Source organism: Misgurnus anguillicaudatus, chromosome 20, assembly GCF_027580225.2.
Source record: "Misgurnus anguillicaudatus chromosome 20, ASM2758022v2, whole genome shotgun sequence".
Classification (NCBI taxonomy): Eukaryota; Metazoa; Chordata; class Actinopteri; order Cypriniformes; family Cobitidae; genus Misgurnus; species Misgurnus anguillicaudatus.
Genome location: NC_073356.2, coordinates 104,256 through 121,053, shown reverse-complemented (window position 1 = coordinate 121,053; position 16,798 = coordinate 104,256). Strand labels below are relative to the sequence as shown.

Below are 16,798 nucleotides of genomic sequence, written 5' to 3'. Positions count from 1 at the left end.
AGTCATGAGCAAGGAGACACAAGTGTATCTTATGTCGTGGTGGCCATGTACTGGATTTTTCAAAAAAGTTAGTGTAAGATGTTTTTTCCTGACAGACCGGCCCATGAGACACCTAATCAGCCCATTGCTTCTTTTTTATTTGACATTTGGCTAGCCCAATTTGCCTTTTTTTAAGGAGCACGCAGCGTCAGTGTGTGTCTGTAATGGCACTTTTCCATTCCATTCCCCATGGTTTGGGTCAGGTCAGCTTACTTTTGGGTAACTCACCCAGTGAGTTTTCCACTGGGTGCAGTACGTAGTACACCTCGGTCAGCATTCCAAGCAACCCGAGCTAGTACCAAAACGTAATGCGAAAACACTGTAGATTACTGATTGGTCTTAGAGAATTTTCACTACTAAGAGTGGGCAATACAGCCTCAAAATTATATCATGCTATTTTAAGAATTTTTGGGGTAATGATATTTTTGACGGTATAAAAAATTATGGAAACTTTTGTTCGCATAAACATCAAATAAATAACATAATCATGGCACATTTGGGGTCGTGAGATAAATGTTGATCCAGTTCAGATAAAACACAAGTGAATAAATCAGATTTTCATCCGATTTTCATTTAAACAGGAGATATCAGCAAGTCATCTGTCTGTGTCTATGGTCTGTATGTTGTGAGAAATGGGTGTACTTTAGGACCCAGTAGCGTGAATGTCTCAATGACTAATGCTGGGTTTACACCAAACGCGTTTTGGGCGTCAAAATCGCATCTACCATGCCTAGTTTGCCGCTTGAACACTTTGAAGGCATTCGCGCATGTAGAGCGGAGTAGACGCGCAGAAAAAGCAAGCATTTAACGTGCGTCAGAGGCAAAATCCGCTTCCTGTGCTAGTGTCTGTTTGCAAGATGTCTTTTGTTGATTGTGCATTTATCAAGAGAGTTACCAGTTTGTACTTGGTAACCTTACTATAGGGGGAAAATAAACGGCGCGGGTCGATAAACGTCACGTGATTCAAAAGTGAAGTGTGTATTACAACTTACCAGGTTGCCCAAATTCCTTACTGACACTCTTCCAAGCGAGGTCCTTTTTATTCCTGTCTCCTCTATAGAAATAAGAACTTCATATAGCTCCGGGTGACTGCGCACGGACAATATCAAGCCTTGGTTGAGTGAGTGACTCCGGGCGGGGCTGCCACCACGGCAGCAGGCAGACTCCTGATTGGTTAACGCGCCGTACAATTCCGCCAAAGTTCAAATTTTTCAACTCGGGCGTCAGCCGCAAATTCGCGTGAATCGCAAAATGCACAAAAGCACCATTCGCCGGTACCGCGCACAACGCTCAATTCGAGCCTTTGAGGCGGAAACGCGTCTTCCGTTCGTGCCGAACGCCTCTTCCACGCCGCGGGACCTCCTGACGCGCGTCAACGCGTCTGCACATTGACTTAACATTGAAATCACTCGCTCTTCACGCCTCTACCGCGGTTGGTGTAAACGCAGCATAAAATTTCACATGCAAATGAAGCGAGTAAACTCGAGGTGTTCAAGCGGCAAACTGGACGCGGTAGACGCCTCAAACATGGCTGGTGTGAACCTACGGTTCGACTCACCTCATTATTTATTCATTCAAATACAACAGCCAATGGCAACCTCATTATTTATTCATTCAAATACAACAGCCAATGGCAAGTCTCCAGCAGCTTTTAGCTGCGGTCAGCAACTCTGGAGGATTGGGATGATTTCGAATGTTTACAATTTTCATGCCCCTCCCACACTACCAACGAGCAACCTCCCTTCAAGTTCATCCTTGTCTGCATAGATATGTACACTACATGTCGCCTTGGGGTTCTAACAGCATGTGTTATGCGTCATTAGGTAATGCTATTATCTCCGCCTGTACTTGAAATTCATGGACGATGCCGGACTTCTGTGCTGCGTATGGATGTTAGACCTACTAGCATAGGGTACTAAACTGGGAAACCCTACCGCCTTAACTAGGTCATCAAAAAAAGGCTTTCAAGTGCATCTCGGAGAATAGCACGGACGCGCTTCACATCGCCAAAATGGTCCGTCATTGTCTGGAGGATAGCCAGTTGATAAAACGCGTGTCCGTGAGAACTGTAAGTGGCCTTATGTTTTGGGTTTATTTAAGCCTGTTAATGTATTAGTCTATAGTTCTTGCAAATTTAAAGTAAGTTAGCTGGTGATTTTGTTGTTTCAGCAACCTGCTAGCAAGGTTGCACATGCCTGTTGATTAAATATAATTGTTGAGCGCTCTTGCTCACATTATTTATGTGCATTATTTACATGCTGTAGTTACACTCCTTTAAGATAATGTAATTAATAGTGGAAAATAATCAGTTTTTACAACCTTCACGCTATCTATCATTGTTCGCCAGACAATCTACAACATCTGCTTCAGTTTGTGTTTATTAACCCATTAGTTTCACTTCTTCATGCAGCTATTCCCATTAGAGGTATCTGTTAAAAACATTTAATTCATTAATAATCTAGTATGTGTTCATTTTCTGTCATTATTTCTTCAAAATTAAGTGTTTTAAATAAAAATATTTCCATTTTCATCATGCCCCTTTGATTGCCACACCCCGGCACCACCCACCCGTCCGCCCAACCTTACCACCTTAACTAACACATTAACTATGCATTGTAGTTAGAAAAAGTAGACTTTCATAATATTAAAACTGATTTTATTTCCGTTACACCATTGCCTACAATTACACTGATGCAGGGCTCCCCTGTTTCAAGATGGCGTCTCTATTTAACGCTTTCGTTCCAATGAACTGCCGTAGCTAAGGCGAGCTTGTCAGTGCATGTGCACCAGTATTTTTGTAAACGCATCTGTGGCATGTGCCGGAACTGTGATTGACAGACAGATTTTACACACCCCTGTGCTTATTGGACCAGATGAACCGGCCTGCGCTGATTAAACCAGATAAACCGGGAGCAGTGGATTTTTGCAATCCAAATAATAGGCTCTAGGTGGAGCTAGAAGCGCAGATTTTTTTCTTAAACAGTCTAATTTATGTTGTTCCATCGGAGCATAGTGTCGGTTTCAGTGAATATAATCAAAAATATCTTGCCGACTGCAGCTTTAATGTGTTTGTTTTAGACGTAGTTCTGTTCATTAAAATTAGAATATGCAGTTTGGTTGTGGCATAATATATAGTAGATATAAATGATATAAGATGGTTATACAGTAAATATACAGTATTGTAACAGCTGAGCATCACATGCAGTTTTAAAATCTAATTTTGGCAGTTTTGTCATTGTCATTCGTCAGCTCATTCAGTTCGCGTTTGAGAAAAACTTCATGCGCAAAAATCTACCGACTATTAAGTTAAGGAGGACCTTTCACTCCGCAAGCTCATTTTAAGGTAAAACATATTTTATAATGTTGCGTTGTATTATATTATACAACAGTTATTTCTGGTTCTCCAATCTGATTGGCTAAGAGCTATGCGATATTCTACTGATAACGGCACAGTAACCGCTTAACCTTTTGTATCATTTCACCACCTACTGGTCATTTTAGTGTTAGTGAATGGAGGTTCTTTAAACAGCCTCATCTCTGACTGGAAAAACTGCACGCACACACACGCACAGACGTTTTTAAACACTCTCCGTGTGTCTCATTAGTTCACTAGCTCGTGAATCAGTCTGTGAATTTCCAATCGGAAGTGATTATCCCGTCGAAGATCAGAACTTTTGGATGTACCGTTAAACTTAAGTGGAGTAATGTCACATCGTGTGGACGATTAACACTTGGAAAAAGGAATAAAAACAATAATTTTTTTCTCTCTTCTCAGAACGCGAAAACACAGTGGAACTGCTAGGTAAGCACTGCAGCTTTTAAATTGGACAATTGATAATTTATTTTATCGTGATGTGACTATTAAAACACGTTTTGAGACATCGCCACTGATAGCAGTATAAAAACTGAAACTTATAAAAAACTGTTCTTGTCAGTACTATAAAAAACTAAGTCTAATAATAATGCTCGTATCGCGTTAAGATTAACTGGGTAGCAATGTTATATAAATATAGTTTTATTAACTTTTACCTCGCGCCAAAACAATAACAACACAAAATATTAATAGGAAAACAAGTAATAGTTTCATGACACCAAATACTGCTTATTTGATCCTGATTTTTGACCATCAAACACAGACAGGGCCAACAGCGGTGGTCAGCGGGGCGAGTGAACACTGACGTCCGCTCATTGCTCTGGATCTCGAGTACCGAATCTTGCTAAGAAAAAGTTCATACAGGCGCTATCTTTACTAATCGACTGCAGATTTGAATATTATACATATATATTTTCGACTGAACTAATCTTAAATCTACACTTTGTTACAAAGAAACGGTAATATTTAGAAACGGCTATTCCGTCCATTGAGTTATTATGAGATTCAAAACAGCCGAAGTGTCATTCTGGCCTTCAAATCCATGGCAGAAGAAAGTAGTTCTCAAACAAAGAGGCTTTTTAAAAAACTCTGTTGTTGTTTTCTAGTTTTCTTTTTTCAAACGTGTGCCATCGAACTGTTGTATAAAAGCAATATCGCTCTCTGAGTTGTGTGATATAGCTCTATATCATCACGGTTGTGATAGGCCTAATCACAGCCGTGATGAGATAGAGCTAGGAGTGTGATATACCACACTCCTACTCGAGCGATATTGCTTAAATATCTAATTTGCTGTGTTATGAACAAAGCAGTGTGATTTATTTTTGGTCTCGTCGCAACTCACACTTAGCCTACAGTATTTTAGGGCTTGTGCTTTTTTCTGGTGCTGTTATCGGCAAACAGGATAACCTTTGACGAATTTGTCATGCATGTCAAATTGCTTTAATGATGTTTTAATAGAGATAATTTAAAGCGTTGTGCTTTAAATTGGCATGTTTGCTGCAGCAGCATGTATGAATTAATGAAAATATAGCTTATCACATTGAAAAGACATTTATTTTTTAATGAAGAAAATGTTTTAGAAGTGGAAATAAAGTGCATAACAAGTGTTTATTTAGAATAAAGGCATATGTTGGGTAGGGGTTGGTATAGGTAGGGATGGCTTTTATTTATCTATAAGTGAAATAATAGATTAAATTGAGTGTACACATTAATAAAATATAGCTATATGTACAGTTTTGCATTCATACCACCTGCTTGCCTGATTTCATTAACTGTGACTTAGTGTGTAAAACTAAATTAATTCAATTCAATTTTATTTATATAGCGCTTTTCACAATTGGTGATTGTTTCAAAGCAGCTTTACATTAATAGAAGCAGTGGAAAGCACAGAAAAACGACAGATAGCACAACATAATACACGATAGCACAAGCAGCTAAATTTGCTGCGGCTATGAATCGACATTATAAGCGTGCGTATTGCTAATGTAACGTAAAGAAGAGGGTGCTAAGTTAAGCCCAAGAAGGCTGCCTCCCCGGGTTGAAAAAAAAAAGTCCTAGGAGGGAAAAACCCTTGGGAGATATATTTATATATACAAATTAAGTGTAATCCTTATAAAATTATAAATCATTATTATTCTAATCGCATTCACGTGCATCTACATTTGAAATTTGAATATAATAAAGGGCCATTCATATGTCATTTTGCACAAGACCGATGCAAAATAAAATTGGATTGAAACATCCATCATTTTTGTGTATGAATCATTTTTGTCGAGAAATGGCTGCCCACCCAAAAATCCTGACTGTCCCCAGTCCAGCAAGCCTAGTACCAGGCCCGTCTCATCTTCACAGCCAGCACTAGCACAAAGCAATGTGGCTCTGCACAGTTAATGATCTCCATATTCACACCCTTACAATCTCTTTTATACAAGCGTTACACAACACGCATGATCAAAAGCTAAAGTGAGGTGTGACATTAGACAAGAAATCCTGATTGGGGCAGCAGGGTCACAGAAATAGGGTGAAAAAATATGTATACAAAATTAATGATAGTTATTAAAATTGCTATGGTTTGGAATTGGTAAAAGGTGTTCAGGAAAAAGTTATCAAAATATTGTTGTACCTAATAATTCTGCACACACTGTAATGGGACTCGTGGCTCTGCTGCGTGACTGCGACTACATTGTAACATTTATCAGGTCTCATTGTTATCATAAGGTGGTCAGAATGGTTAGTTTAGACATTGTACCGCTGGCTAAAACAATTAGCAGATTTTTTTAAACCCTTCAAAGCATTTTTACAGTGCTTGCATTTATTTTAATGTCACGTATCAGCTCAAAATATGTAAGATTACAAGGTTCCTATAGATGGCTGCTGCATTGTGGTGCCATCTTCCAAAGTCAATAACCTAGGTGTGATGCACAAAGATGTATTTGTGGTCCTATGTAGTGAGGGCCGAACTATCATTTTGTCCCAGCCCTGCTTTTTACTTGTACTTGAGTAGATTTTTAGACTAGTAACTTTACTTGTACTCAAGTAAAATATCATTAAAGTAACTTTAATTTTACATAAGTAGAATATTTTATTACTCTATCCACCTCTGAGGGGGATACAGCTATGGCAAAAGTTTTGGACTTAGCTAGACAAAAAATGATTTAGCCTGACAAACGTAAACTCTCATCCCCCTCATATAGTCACATCTTTAAATCATTTAAGTATTATAGTAAGTATTAATCATTAAGCTATTGTAATTGTAGACTCATTTCAAAGGGTGCCCCTTCCACAGCATGGGTGCCAGGATCAAAGAGGATATATCTTCACAGGGGAGAGAACTCTTTACAATACTGTTGGCTTCCAACAGTTCACATTTGTTTTACAAACTCACACCTCCATATCTGTTCTCCCTCTCCCCATCCTCTCAGCTTAGAGCAGGGGTGGCGAATTCTGGGCCCTGGAGGCCATTGTGTTACAGAGATTAGTTCCAACTCTAATTAAACACATCTGTATTTAATTGCCAAGTTATCCTGAAGACTGCCTATGTCAGTATTAATTACAAAGCGAAGTAGTGCTTTTTGCCTACTATATGGGCTGCGTCCAAATAACCACACTTGCGAACATTTGAACATTTAAAAATCTACACTTACCTGAAACTTTCAGAAGCAGAATTCTTTGCACCTGTAAAAACACTTTAAATTTTATTGTCTATTCAGTAGTCTATGAATAAACAACACCATTAGTGTTGTTTCTAATTATGTGATAAAAGCAGTTGCAGATATTTTACAAAATACATGCTGGCACCATTGAAATGTGCAATACTTTTTGTTTTACTTCCAACATATGTAATATCCATTTATTAACTTACAATTATAAGTTTCTGCGACATCTCCCGAGGTTTGGGCAAAAGTCTCACAATATAAATCCAGAACATGATGCATGATGGGACATGCTTAGCCTTGAACACCAGTGTGGGTTTAGTGTGCATTAAAGGAATAGTACACTCATTTTCAATATTAAAACATGTTATTACCTTAACTAAGAATTATTGATACATCCCTCCATCATCTGTGTGCGTGCACGTAAGCGCTGAAGTGCGCTGCGACGCTTCGATAGCATTTAGCTTAGCCCCATTCATTCAATTGTACCATTTAGAGATAAAGTTAGAAGTGACCAAACACATCAACGTTTTTCCTATTTAAGACGAGCAGCTATACGAGCAAGTATGGTGGCACAAAATAAAACATAGCGCTGTTCTAAGCGGATTTAAAAGAGGGACTATATTGTATGGCGGAATAGCACTTTTGGGAGTACCTCGACTGCCTGAAAAGTCCGCTCCCCTTCTCACTCTCATAATGGGAGAGGGAGGGTGTTACTGCGCCGAGTCGTATAACTACCACCAAACTTGCTCGTATAACTACTCGTCTTAAATAGGAAAAACGTTGATGTGTTTGGTCACTTCTAACTTTATCTCTAAATGGTACCATTGAATGAATGGGGCTAAGCTAAATGCTATCGAAGCGTCGCAGGGCGCTCCGGCCCTTGCGTGCGCGCACACAGATGATGGAGGGCCGATCTAATGGCGGACTCATCCACTGTATGCTATTCAGACCTGTCCTCACCTGAGCGGGAAGCTGTGGAGCAGTTGATACCCGGTTATCGCAGATACTACGCGACGTACAGCGCCCAGTTCACCCAGGCTCCAGACATCCACAAGCGACCGAGAAGTGCAAAAAGCGAACACCCTACGCGTTGCAGCTTCACGGACCGCGCTCGAGGGAACGGAGACGCCATCGCCCAGAATGAAAGCGATCGGGAAGCCGTGGAGGAGCCGCTGCCCGGCCGTCGTAGATTCAGCGTGCCTCACATCACACTGGCTACAGACGTCCGCAGGCGATCGGGGCGTGCTGCGAGTGAGCTTCCCTCGCGATGTAGCTTCACGGACCGCGTCCAGGTGACCGAAGACGCCATCACCCAACATGAAAGCGGTAAGACTCCGCTTGTTATTGTAACCTGCATTACTTGCCACATGTACAGTTTAGCTTCTTCCATCAGCACAGAGGGGTTTACTTGTGCTAAGTGTATTGAAGTAGTAAGGCTGACGGAGGAGATTGCAGAACTAGAAGCACGCATCCAAACGCTAGTTGATGACAGCAATACCGCTAATGCTACAAACGCTAATACTGCTAATGCTACAAACGCTAATACCGCTAATGCTACAAACGCTAATACCGCTAATGCTACAAACGTTAATACCGCTAATGCTACAAACGCTAATACCGCTAATGCTACAAACACTGTTTCGGGTGCGCCTAGTGTTAAACGTAATACACATAGCTCGGTTCCATCATCTGAGTCAAGGGGGCCGACTAACTGGGTGACTGTCAGGTGGCAAAGTCGTTTCCGGTGCCCACCCAAGACCCCCCCTGGTAAGGTTCGATATTCTAAGCAACACACCGACTGAGACGTCTGTTAAAAGTGCCTTGGTCATTGGAGATTCGATACTTAGGAACGCGAACATTGAGGCACCAGCCACCATAGTCGATTGTATACCGGGAGCCAGGTCTTCAGACATTAGATCAAAACTTAAAGTGCTGGCTAATGCTAAGCGTAAGTTTTCTAAAATTGTTATTCACGCCGGCACGAATGACACCAGACTCCGCCAGTCGGAGATCACCAAAGATAATATTAAAGAGATATGTGAAATTGCTAAAACAATGTCAGACAATGTAATATGCTCTGGTCCCCTCCCCGCCTACCGGGGGGATGAAACTTACAGTAGATTATTGTCTCTTCACGACTGGATGTCAAAATGGTGCCCTCAGCATAACGTAGGGTTTATAGACAATTGGAAGCATTTTCGGGGGAGACCTGACCTGCTAAAGAGAGATGGCCTCCATCCATCTCAGGAAGGAAGAGCGATTCTCTCTATAAACCTGACCAATAGTCTTACTTCGAATACAGTCTGACTATCCAGGGTACAAGTCAGGCAACAGACGGATCGGCTTAACCGTCCATCTGTTAGCTGCCGTGATATGTCAAGATCACTTATATCCCAGCACTTCGAGTCAATCTTACCAGAATATCAACACATTTCAACTGTATCGGTTCCCCGAACAAATAAATACAGAGCACCGCTTGCCACATCTGGTACAAATCTGATTAATATAAAATTAGAAAACAATACATTAACAGATGAACCTCGAATGTTAAAATTCGGCCTTCTTAACATTAGATCGCTTACCAATAAAGAACCTATTGTCAATGAAATAGTTACAGACCAAAACTTAGATGCACTCTGTTTAACAGAAACCTGGCTTAAAGCAGACGACTAAATGAGTTTAAACGAATCCACCCCACAAGACTATTATTATAAACACGAACCTCGATTAAAGGGGAGAGGGGGTGGTGTAGCTACAATATACAACAAAATTTTTAAAGTAAACCAAAAATCTGAAGTAAAATTTAAATCATTCGAACTAATGTTGTTAAATATGGAAATAACCGATCGTAACCACAAACAGCTCTCTTTTGCCTTAGCTACAATCTATAGACCTCCGGGCCACCATGCAGATTTCCTTAAAGAAATAGCAGATTTCCTGTCTGAGCTTGTAGTCACTGTAGATAAAGCTCTTATCGTTGATGATTTTAATATTCATGTGGATAACCCAAAAGATGCACTAGGACGTGCATTTATGGATGTTCTAAATTCTCTCAATATTAGACAAAATGTGACAGGGCCAACGCATACTCGTAAGCACACATTAGACTTAATAAATAGCAAGCTTATAAATGAGAATCATAATAACCCTCGTTTCCTCTTCAGCACCGTTGCAAAACTGACTAGAAATAAAGAACAAACAGAAACCAATAGTAAACTTCAACACAATAGTAATGACTTCATGAACTTCTTTTCTAACAAAATTACGGCTATAAGGGAAAACATCGTAGCTACCCAGGCAGCCACCACTCTACCCGTTAGTTCACTTAACACTAGACTCAGTGTTTCCGCTATATACATTCAACCGTGGCGGCCCGCCACTCCTAAAACATCCCCGCCACGCCTGCGGTTGTGGATAGAAGGGATACAGCAAACGAAATCTCGTTGGATGAGCACTGTTTTATCCTAATCCTTTAACCAAACCCAACTCTAAACACAAAATTTCACAGGATTGTAGGATGTATTTGTATCTAATTTAGCCAGAACCGCTGTTTTCATCCTAATAATCCTACCTCCAAATCTAATCCTTAACTTTTCGGCATTTGCTGTATCCCTTCTAGACAAAACCCACAGCGGCAGCTCGCAAAAAAGCTACCGAAATGTCCGCTCTGCGAGACTGGCTGTCTAGAAATAAATTCCTTTCTGGATTTGCGTTGTTCACTCATTTATAAATAAATCTCCTAAAATATCATAATTTCCTCCATGGTTTAGTTTCATGCACAAATAGATTTAAATCAACAGAGGATTATTAAGCTACGTCTCTGTTTTGAGAAATAATAATAAAATAAATAAGCCTATACGAAATATGTTGCACTTAAATAATTATTAAATTGACAAAACGAATAAAAAAGTATTTGAGTTTCTGTTCTTTTTTTGTGACGCGCTCTAAAACCAAAGCAGCAGAAAGCACGTCATGTTTTTAATGATTATAAATAAGCACAAGGTTTTCTCCTTATTGTGAGTTTACACAAATAAAAATACATCATTTGAAGTTTCGAATGTTGTTTTACTTTTATCTTTATGACTATAAATTTAGGGTAATTTAAGCTGCAAGGTCATCACGCATGATGTTCACCGGCGCATATCTACACCAACACAGCGCAGGGCTGCGAGAAAAGACATTATTAAACTTTTGATTTGACATATTACGAGTTTTTTGGACATTCATTTGGAATCACTGTACTCATATTATCAACTTATCTGGCCATTAGTTATTCAGAATATAGGATATAAGCGCAGCGCGCTGCTGACCGCTCAGCTGTCAGTCAATCGTCTGTGCTTTAGATCGACACTCACAAAGTTTCACATTAAATGATAAGATATTTGTCCAAAAACAAAAGGCTAAATACTGAATACTACTTATATGCGACTGCAAGACATTAATAGTCGAATCTGTATTCTCGTGGAAGAGAAGAACGTTGGTAATAGAAACTTGAGGCAGACGGTGAGACTGTTTCATCTGTTTTCAGACGAAACAGCAGGGTCGGGGTACCCGCTGGGTGAACCGCATAATATTGGATGTAACGGGTGTAATAATAGGCTATTCGCGTGTCATTTGTGTTGTAGATGCAGGTCGGGACTCAATAGACAAGAGTAAAATGCGGGTCTAACATCCAAGACCAAAATTCGACTCGTTTTTAAATGTCCCGTGCTTATTTGTGTTTAAGATCTGTCTGAAGACCGGTAAAGGTTTATATTTAACTGCGCGATTTGCGGTGTGACCGGCTCGGGGTCACAGTCTTTATGTCAAATGGTACGGGTGTGAAATAAAATTGCTGCTGATGTCGGATAACTGGTCGGTTGTTCTGTCAATCACAGCGGTGCGGATTATCAAACAGGACTGCATGACTTTGCAACAGCTCTGTACGCTAAACACGAGGACGAACTTGCAATGCACACTACATTAAAACTATGAAATATCCGAACTACGTACCTAGCTATGTAACGTTTTTTTAAGAAAATACAGTTTAGATCAAACATAGAAAAGCAATATGCTATAAATATAAGGAAAAGTAAATGACACCGTGAAAATTATAAAAAAATACATGTTAGTTTACTGTAGCCTATGTTCTACATAAAAAAAAATTACATTTATAATCATCATGGGCGCCCCCTGCCGCCACAGCTGAAAAAAATCCTAGCGGAAACACTGAGACTACCATACGAACATCTTGATTCATTTAACCGTACTACAATAGATGAGCTCTCTAGACTAGTTACATCATCCAAATCATCATCCTGTATATTAGACCCCGTTCCCACAAAACTGCTTAAAGAGGTATTCCCTGTAGTGTCAACCCCGGTACTAAATATCTTTAACTCATCGCTAGAAATAGGATACGTTCCAACAGCTTTCAAACTAGCAGTTATTAAACCGCTGATTAAAAAACCGCAGCTTGATCAGGGAGAGCTTAATAACTTTAGACCAATCTCAAATCTCCCTTTTCTTTCGAAAATATTAGAAAAGGTAGTGGCAAGCCAGTTACGCACATTCTTGACAAATAATAGTACATATGAAAAGTTCCAATCAGGATTCAGGCCCCACCATAGCACAGAGACAGCATTGCTTAGAGTTACAAATGACCTCCTATTAACATCCGATCGTGGTGAAATCTCAATTCTTATATTATTAGACCTTAGTGCAGCCTTTGACACAATAGATCATACAATCTTACTCAATAGACTAGAAAACTATGTTGGTATCAGTGGTCAGGCGCTAGCCTGGTTTAGGTCGTATCTAACCAATCGCTATCACTTTGTTTATGTAAACAAGGAAGAGTCATATCACTCCCTGGTTAAATACGGTGTACCGCAGGGTTCGGTTTTAGGTCCTATCCTGTTCTCGTTATACATGTTACCTCTAGGAGACATTATCAGGAAACATAACATAAGTTTTCACTGCTATGCGGATGATACCCAGCTTTACATCTCCTCACATCCCAGCGAAACACACACGTTTTCTAAGCTAACAGACTGCCTTAATGATGTTAGTGACTGGATGGCACATAACTTTCTTAAGCTGAACTCCAATAAGACAGAGATACTTATTATTGAACCGAATCGCTACAAACATAATATGTCAGATTACAAGTTGCACATAGATGGCTGCACTGTGGTGCCATCTTCCACGGTTAGGAACTTAGGTGTGATGTTCGACAGCAACTTATCCTTCGATAGTCATATCGCCAACGTCTGCCGCACAGCATTCTTCCATCTTAGAAATATCTCGAAAATACGCCATATACTGTCTACATCTGACGCAGAGAAGCTTATCCACGCTTTTATGACCTCTAGAATAGACTATTGTAACTCGCTACTCAGGGGATGCCATGCAAATCAAGTAAACAAGCTTCAGCTAGTTCAAAACGCTTCCGCAAGTGTACTTACTCGATCTAAAAAGTATGACCACATAAGCCCAATTCTGGCATCTTTACACTGGCTACCAGTTAAATATCGCATACAATTTAAAATATCACTAATCACCTACAAAGCTTTAAATGGCCTAGCACCCTCATATCTTAGAGAATTACTATCAGAATACAATCCATCACGCACACTACGGTCGCAAAATTCTGGTCTCTTGATTATCCCTAGACTATCAAATGTGTCTAAAAGTGGAAGATCCTTTTCCTACTTAGCCCCTAAGCTCTGGAATGATTTACCAACCGATGTCCGAGAATCAGACACAGTCGATAATTTTAAATCTAGACTTAAAACTTTTCTCTTCAACAAAGCATTCGCATAATTTGTCTAGTAAAAGTACTTAACTCGAAATAGTTAGTTGTACGGAACAAAGCACTCGCGGTCATAACACAGACCAACCAAATAAATAAATAAAAACCTTATCTTAACCTATAGTCGGATTGCGATTTTGGAACTTTCGTGTTCTTGTGAATAGTATGCCATACAAACCCGTTTGCCACTGAACCTGCATTAACGACGACAGTGGGGCCTCCAGCCTTAGTCAAACGGGTTGGCACGTATGGTTGGGTTGTGATTTTGGCGTTTTCTTTGTATTGCAAATAGTATGCCATACAGACCCGTTTGCCACTGAACCTGCATTAAATACGACAGTGGGGCTTTTGGCCTTAGTCAAACGGGTTGGCACGTATGGTTGGGTTGTGATTTTGGCGCTTTCTTTCTATTGCGAATAGTATGCCATACAGACCTGTTTGCCACTGAACCTGCATTAACGACGACAGTGGGGCTTCCGGCCTTAGTCAAACGGGTTGGCACGTATGGTCGGGTTGCGATTTTGGCGCTTTCTTGTGTCTTGTGAATAGTATGCCAAACAGACCCGTTTGCCACTGAACCTGCATTAACGACGACAGTGGGGCCTCCAGCCTTAGTCAAACGGGTTGACACGTATGGTCAGGTTGCGATGTTGGCGTTTTTTTTCGTGATCTTGTAAATAGTATGCCATATAGACCCGGTTGCCACTGAACCTGCATTAACGACGACAGTGGGGTTAAAGGCCTTAGTCAAACGGGTCGACAGGTTTCATTTTCTCTTAAAGATCGGAAGGTGACCCTTAGTTACCATATATACCGTCGCAGTGGGCCCCCAATTTGCAAAATCCTCAACTGTGGATAAAACAATTATGCCTCAATAGTTAGTCTGTATGAAACTAAGCTGATTAAACCACATCACTGTGTGACACTTGCATTACATGTGAACGGCCCCTACGCTAATATGATTTTGTTTTTCTCTCCCTGTCTCATCCCTGGGTCCCATTGACCCTGAGGACAATGGGACAAACAGACCCAGTTCCGGTAGATGTGGAAGTCGGCACACCTCTGATCTACTGGTCGTCCTTCAATGTGATGCCCAGCTGATGCCTGACCAACGACCACCGGCAGGACCCGCTTAATATCCGCTTAATATCCGCTTAATCTCTGCTTAATCTCCGCTTAAGCTCCTTATCCGTTTATATGTGTGTATATACATGTATATCTCCCAAGGGTTTTTTCCTCCTAGGACTTTTATTTTTATTTCCTCGGCTAAACAACCCGGGGTTTTTGTTTTTTTTTCTCCTAGGGGGTTTTTTACCCCGGGGAGGTAGCCTGCTTGGGCTTAATTTAGCTTCTTCTTCTAGACGTTACATTAGTAATATGCTCACTCATAATGTCGCGTCATAGCCGCAGCAAATTTGACTGCTTATGCTATTGTGTATTATGTTATGCTATCTGTCGTTTTTCTGTGCTTTTACTGCTTCTATTAATGTAAAGCTGCTTTGAAACAATTGAGTATTGTGAAAAGCGCTATATAAATAAAATTGAATTGAATTGAATTGGATGTATCAACAATTCTTAGTTAAGGTAATAACATATTTTAATATTGAAAATGAGTAGACTATTCCTTTAAGGGCACTGAACTTTGCCAGTTTGAAGACGTGGGACAGTCTTGGGCACTTACTTCCTGTCGCGTGTATGCGCTTTTAAGTGGCCAATACCGCAAGTGTGGGTATTTGGACGCAGCAAGTTTTGGATGCCGTGTTTGATTCGATTTTCGGGGCTGAATAAAACGGTTTTGAACCTCTTAAACCCTGAGGACCCTGTCCCGGGTCCAAAATTTCGTATTTTGACTTAATATTATTAACTAAAATATTATTTTAATCCTTAATGGTCCGTCATGGACCCCAGTAACACATATGAGATACTGTTTGAAAGCTTAGAGTCTCTACTTTCTGCAGATATGCATCACTTTGACATATCTTTTACTGTAAGAAATTTATTTACACTTAATTTACACTATCACCCCCCCATAATTTATATCATTTAATATTCACATATTTAATATTTTTCAAATATGACAAACATGGGCAAGTCTTATATCAAATGAAAGCTCTCATTCTCAGGAATAAGGCTACAGTGTTATTTTTGATCTATTATCAACACATCCAACAATAATTGAATTGAATAATAAGGTAAAATATAGCTGCAAAGCAGCGATGCCGGGGTCAAGCCAAAAAGGGCACAGAATGAAGTATCAGTAATGAAACAATAGATGTGCCTCAGGTCATGATTGTGATGACATCCACCAAATTTGATATACATACGATTAAGCAATGTTAAGATATAGCCTCAAAAGACTTGACCACTAGGGGGCACTGCACCAAAACAATAGATGGTGCCTCTGGTCATGATTGTGATGACACAATCTATTGTCAGTTGTTGTGCTATACAACAACTGACAATAACTTTTTGTCTAGAGTCTAGATTGTGTGTACCAAATCCAAGCCAATCAAACAAACGCCGTAGGAGGAGTTTTGAAAAAGTTGGTATGCTTTGTTATTAAAAATGGCAGACAGAAAACGTTTTGATATCGTTTGACTCGGCATGCCTCAAGGAATCTAACAATAGCACTTTCATGAATTTAGACTCAATTTTGCAGTAGTTATAAGCAAAAAAAATCACTTTTCAATGACTGTTATGACATATAACAGCTGGGGATAGGTGTCTTGCTCATGGACATCTTGACACTTGGTCAGGTGGAGCTGGGGTTTGAATCACCAACCTTCCGATTTATAGACAACCTACACTAAACCTACACCCCTGAACCACTGCCAATGTGCAAAACTTTTGCGAAGATATAGCCTCAAATCCATTTTGGCATGCTCATCAGCATACTCACACTAGGTGGCGCTGTACCGAAACTGTGCACGCACCCTC

At 40.1% G+C, this 16,798-nt stretch overlaps 1 protein-coding gene across 3 annotated transcripts in view; it reads left to right on the top strand.

Moving 5' to 3' along the window:
• Window positions 1–16,798, top strand: part of cox20 (cytochrome c oxidase assembly factor COX20) — a 93,858-nt gene that overhangs the window by 37,256 nt on the left and 39,804 nt on the right. The window lies entirely within an intron of this gene.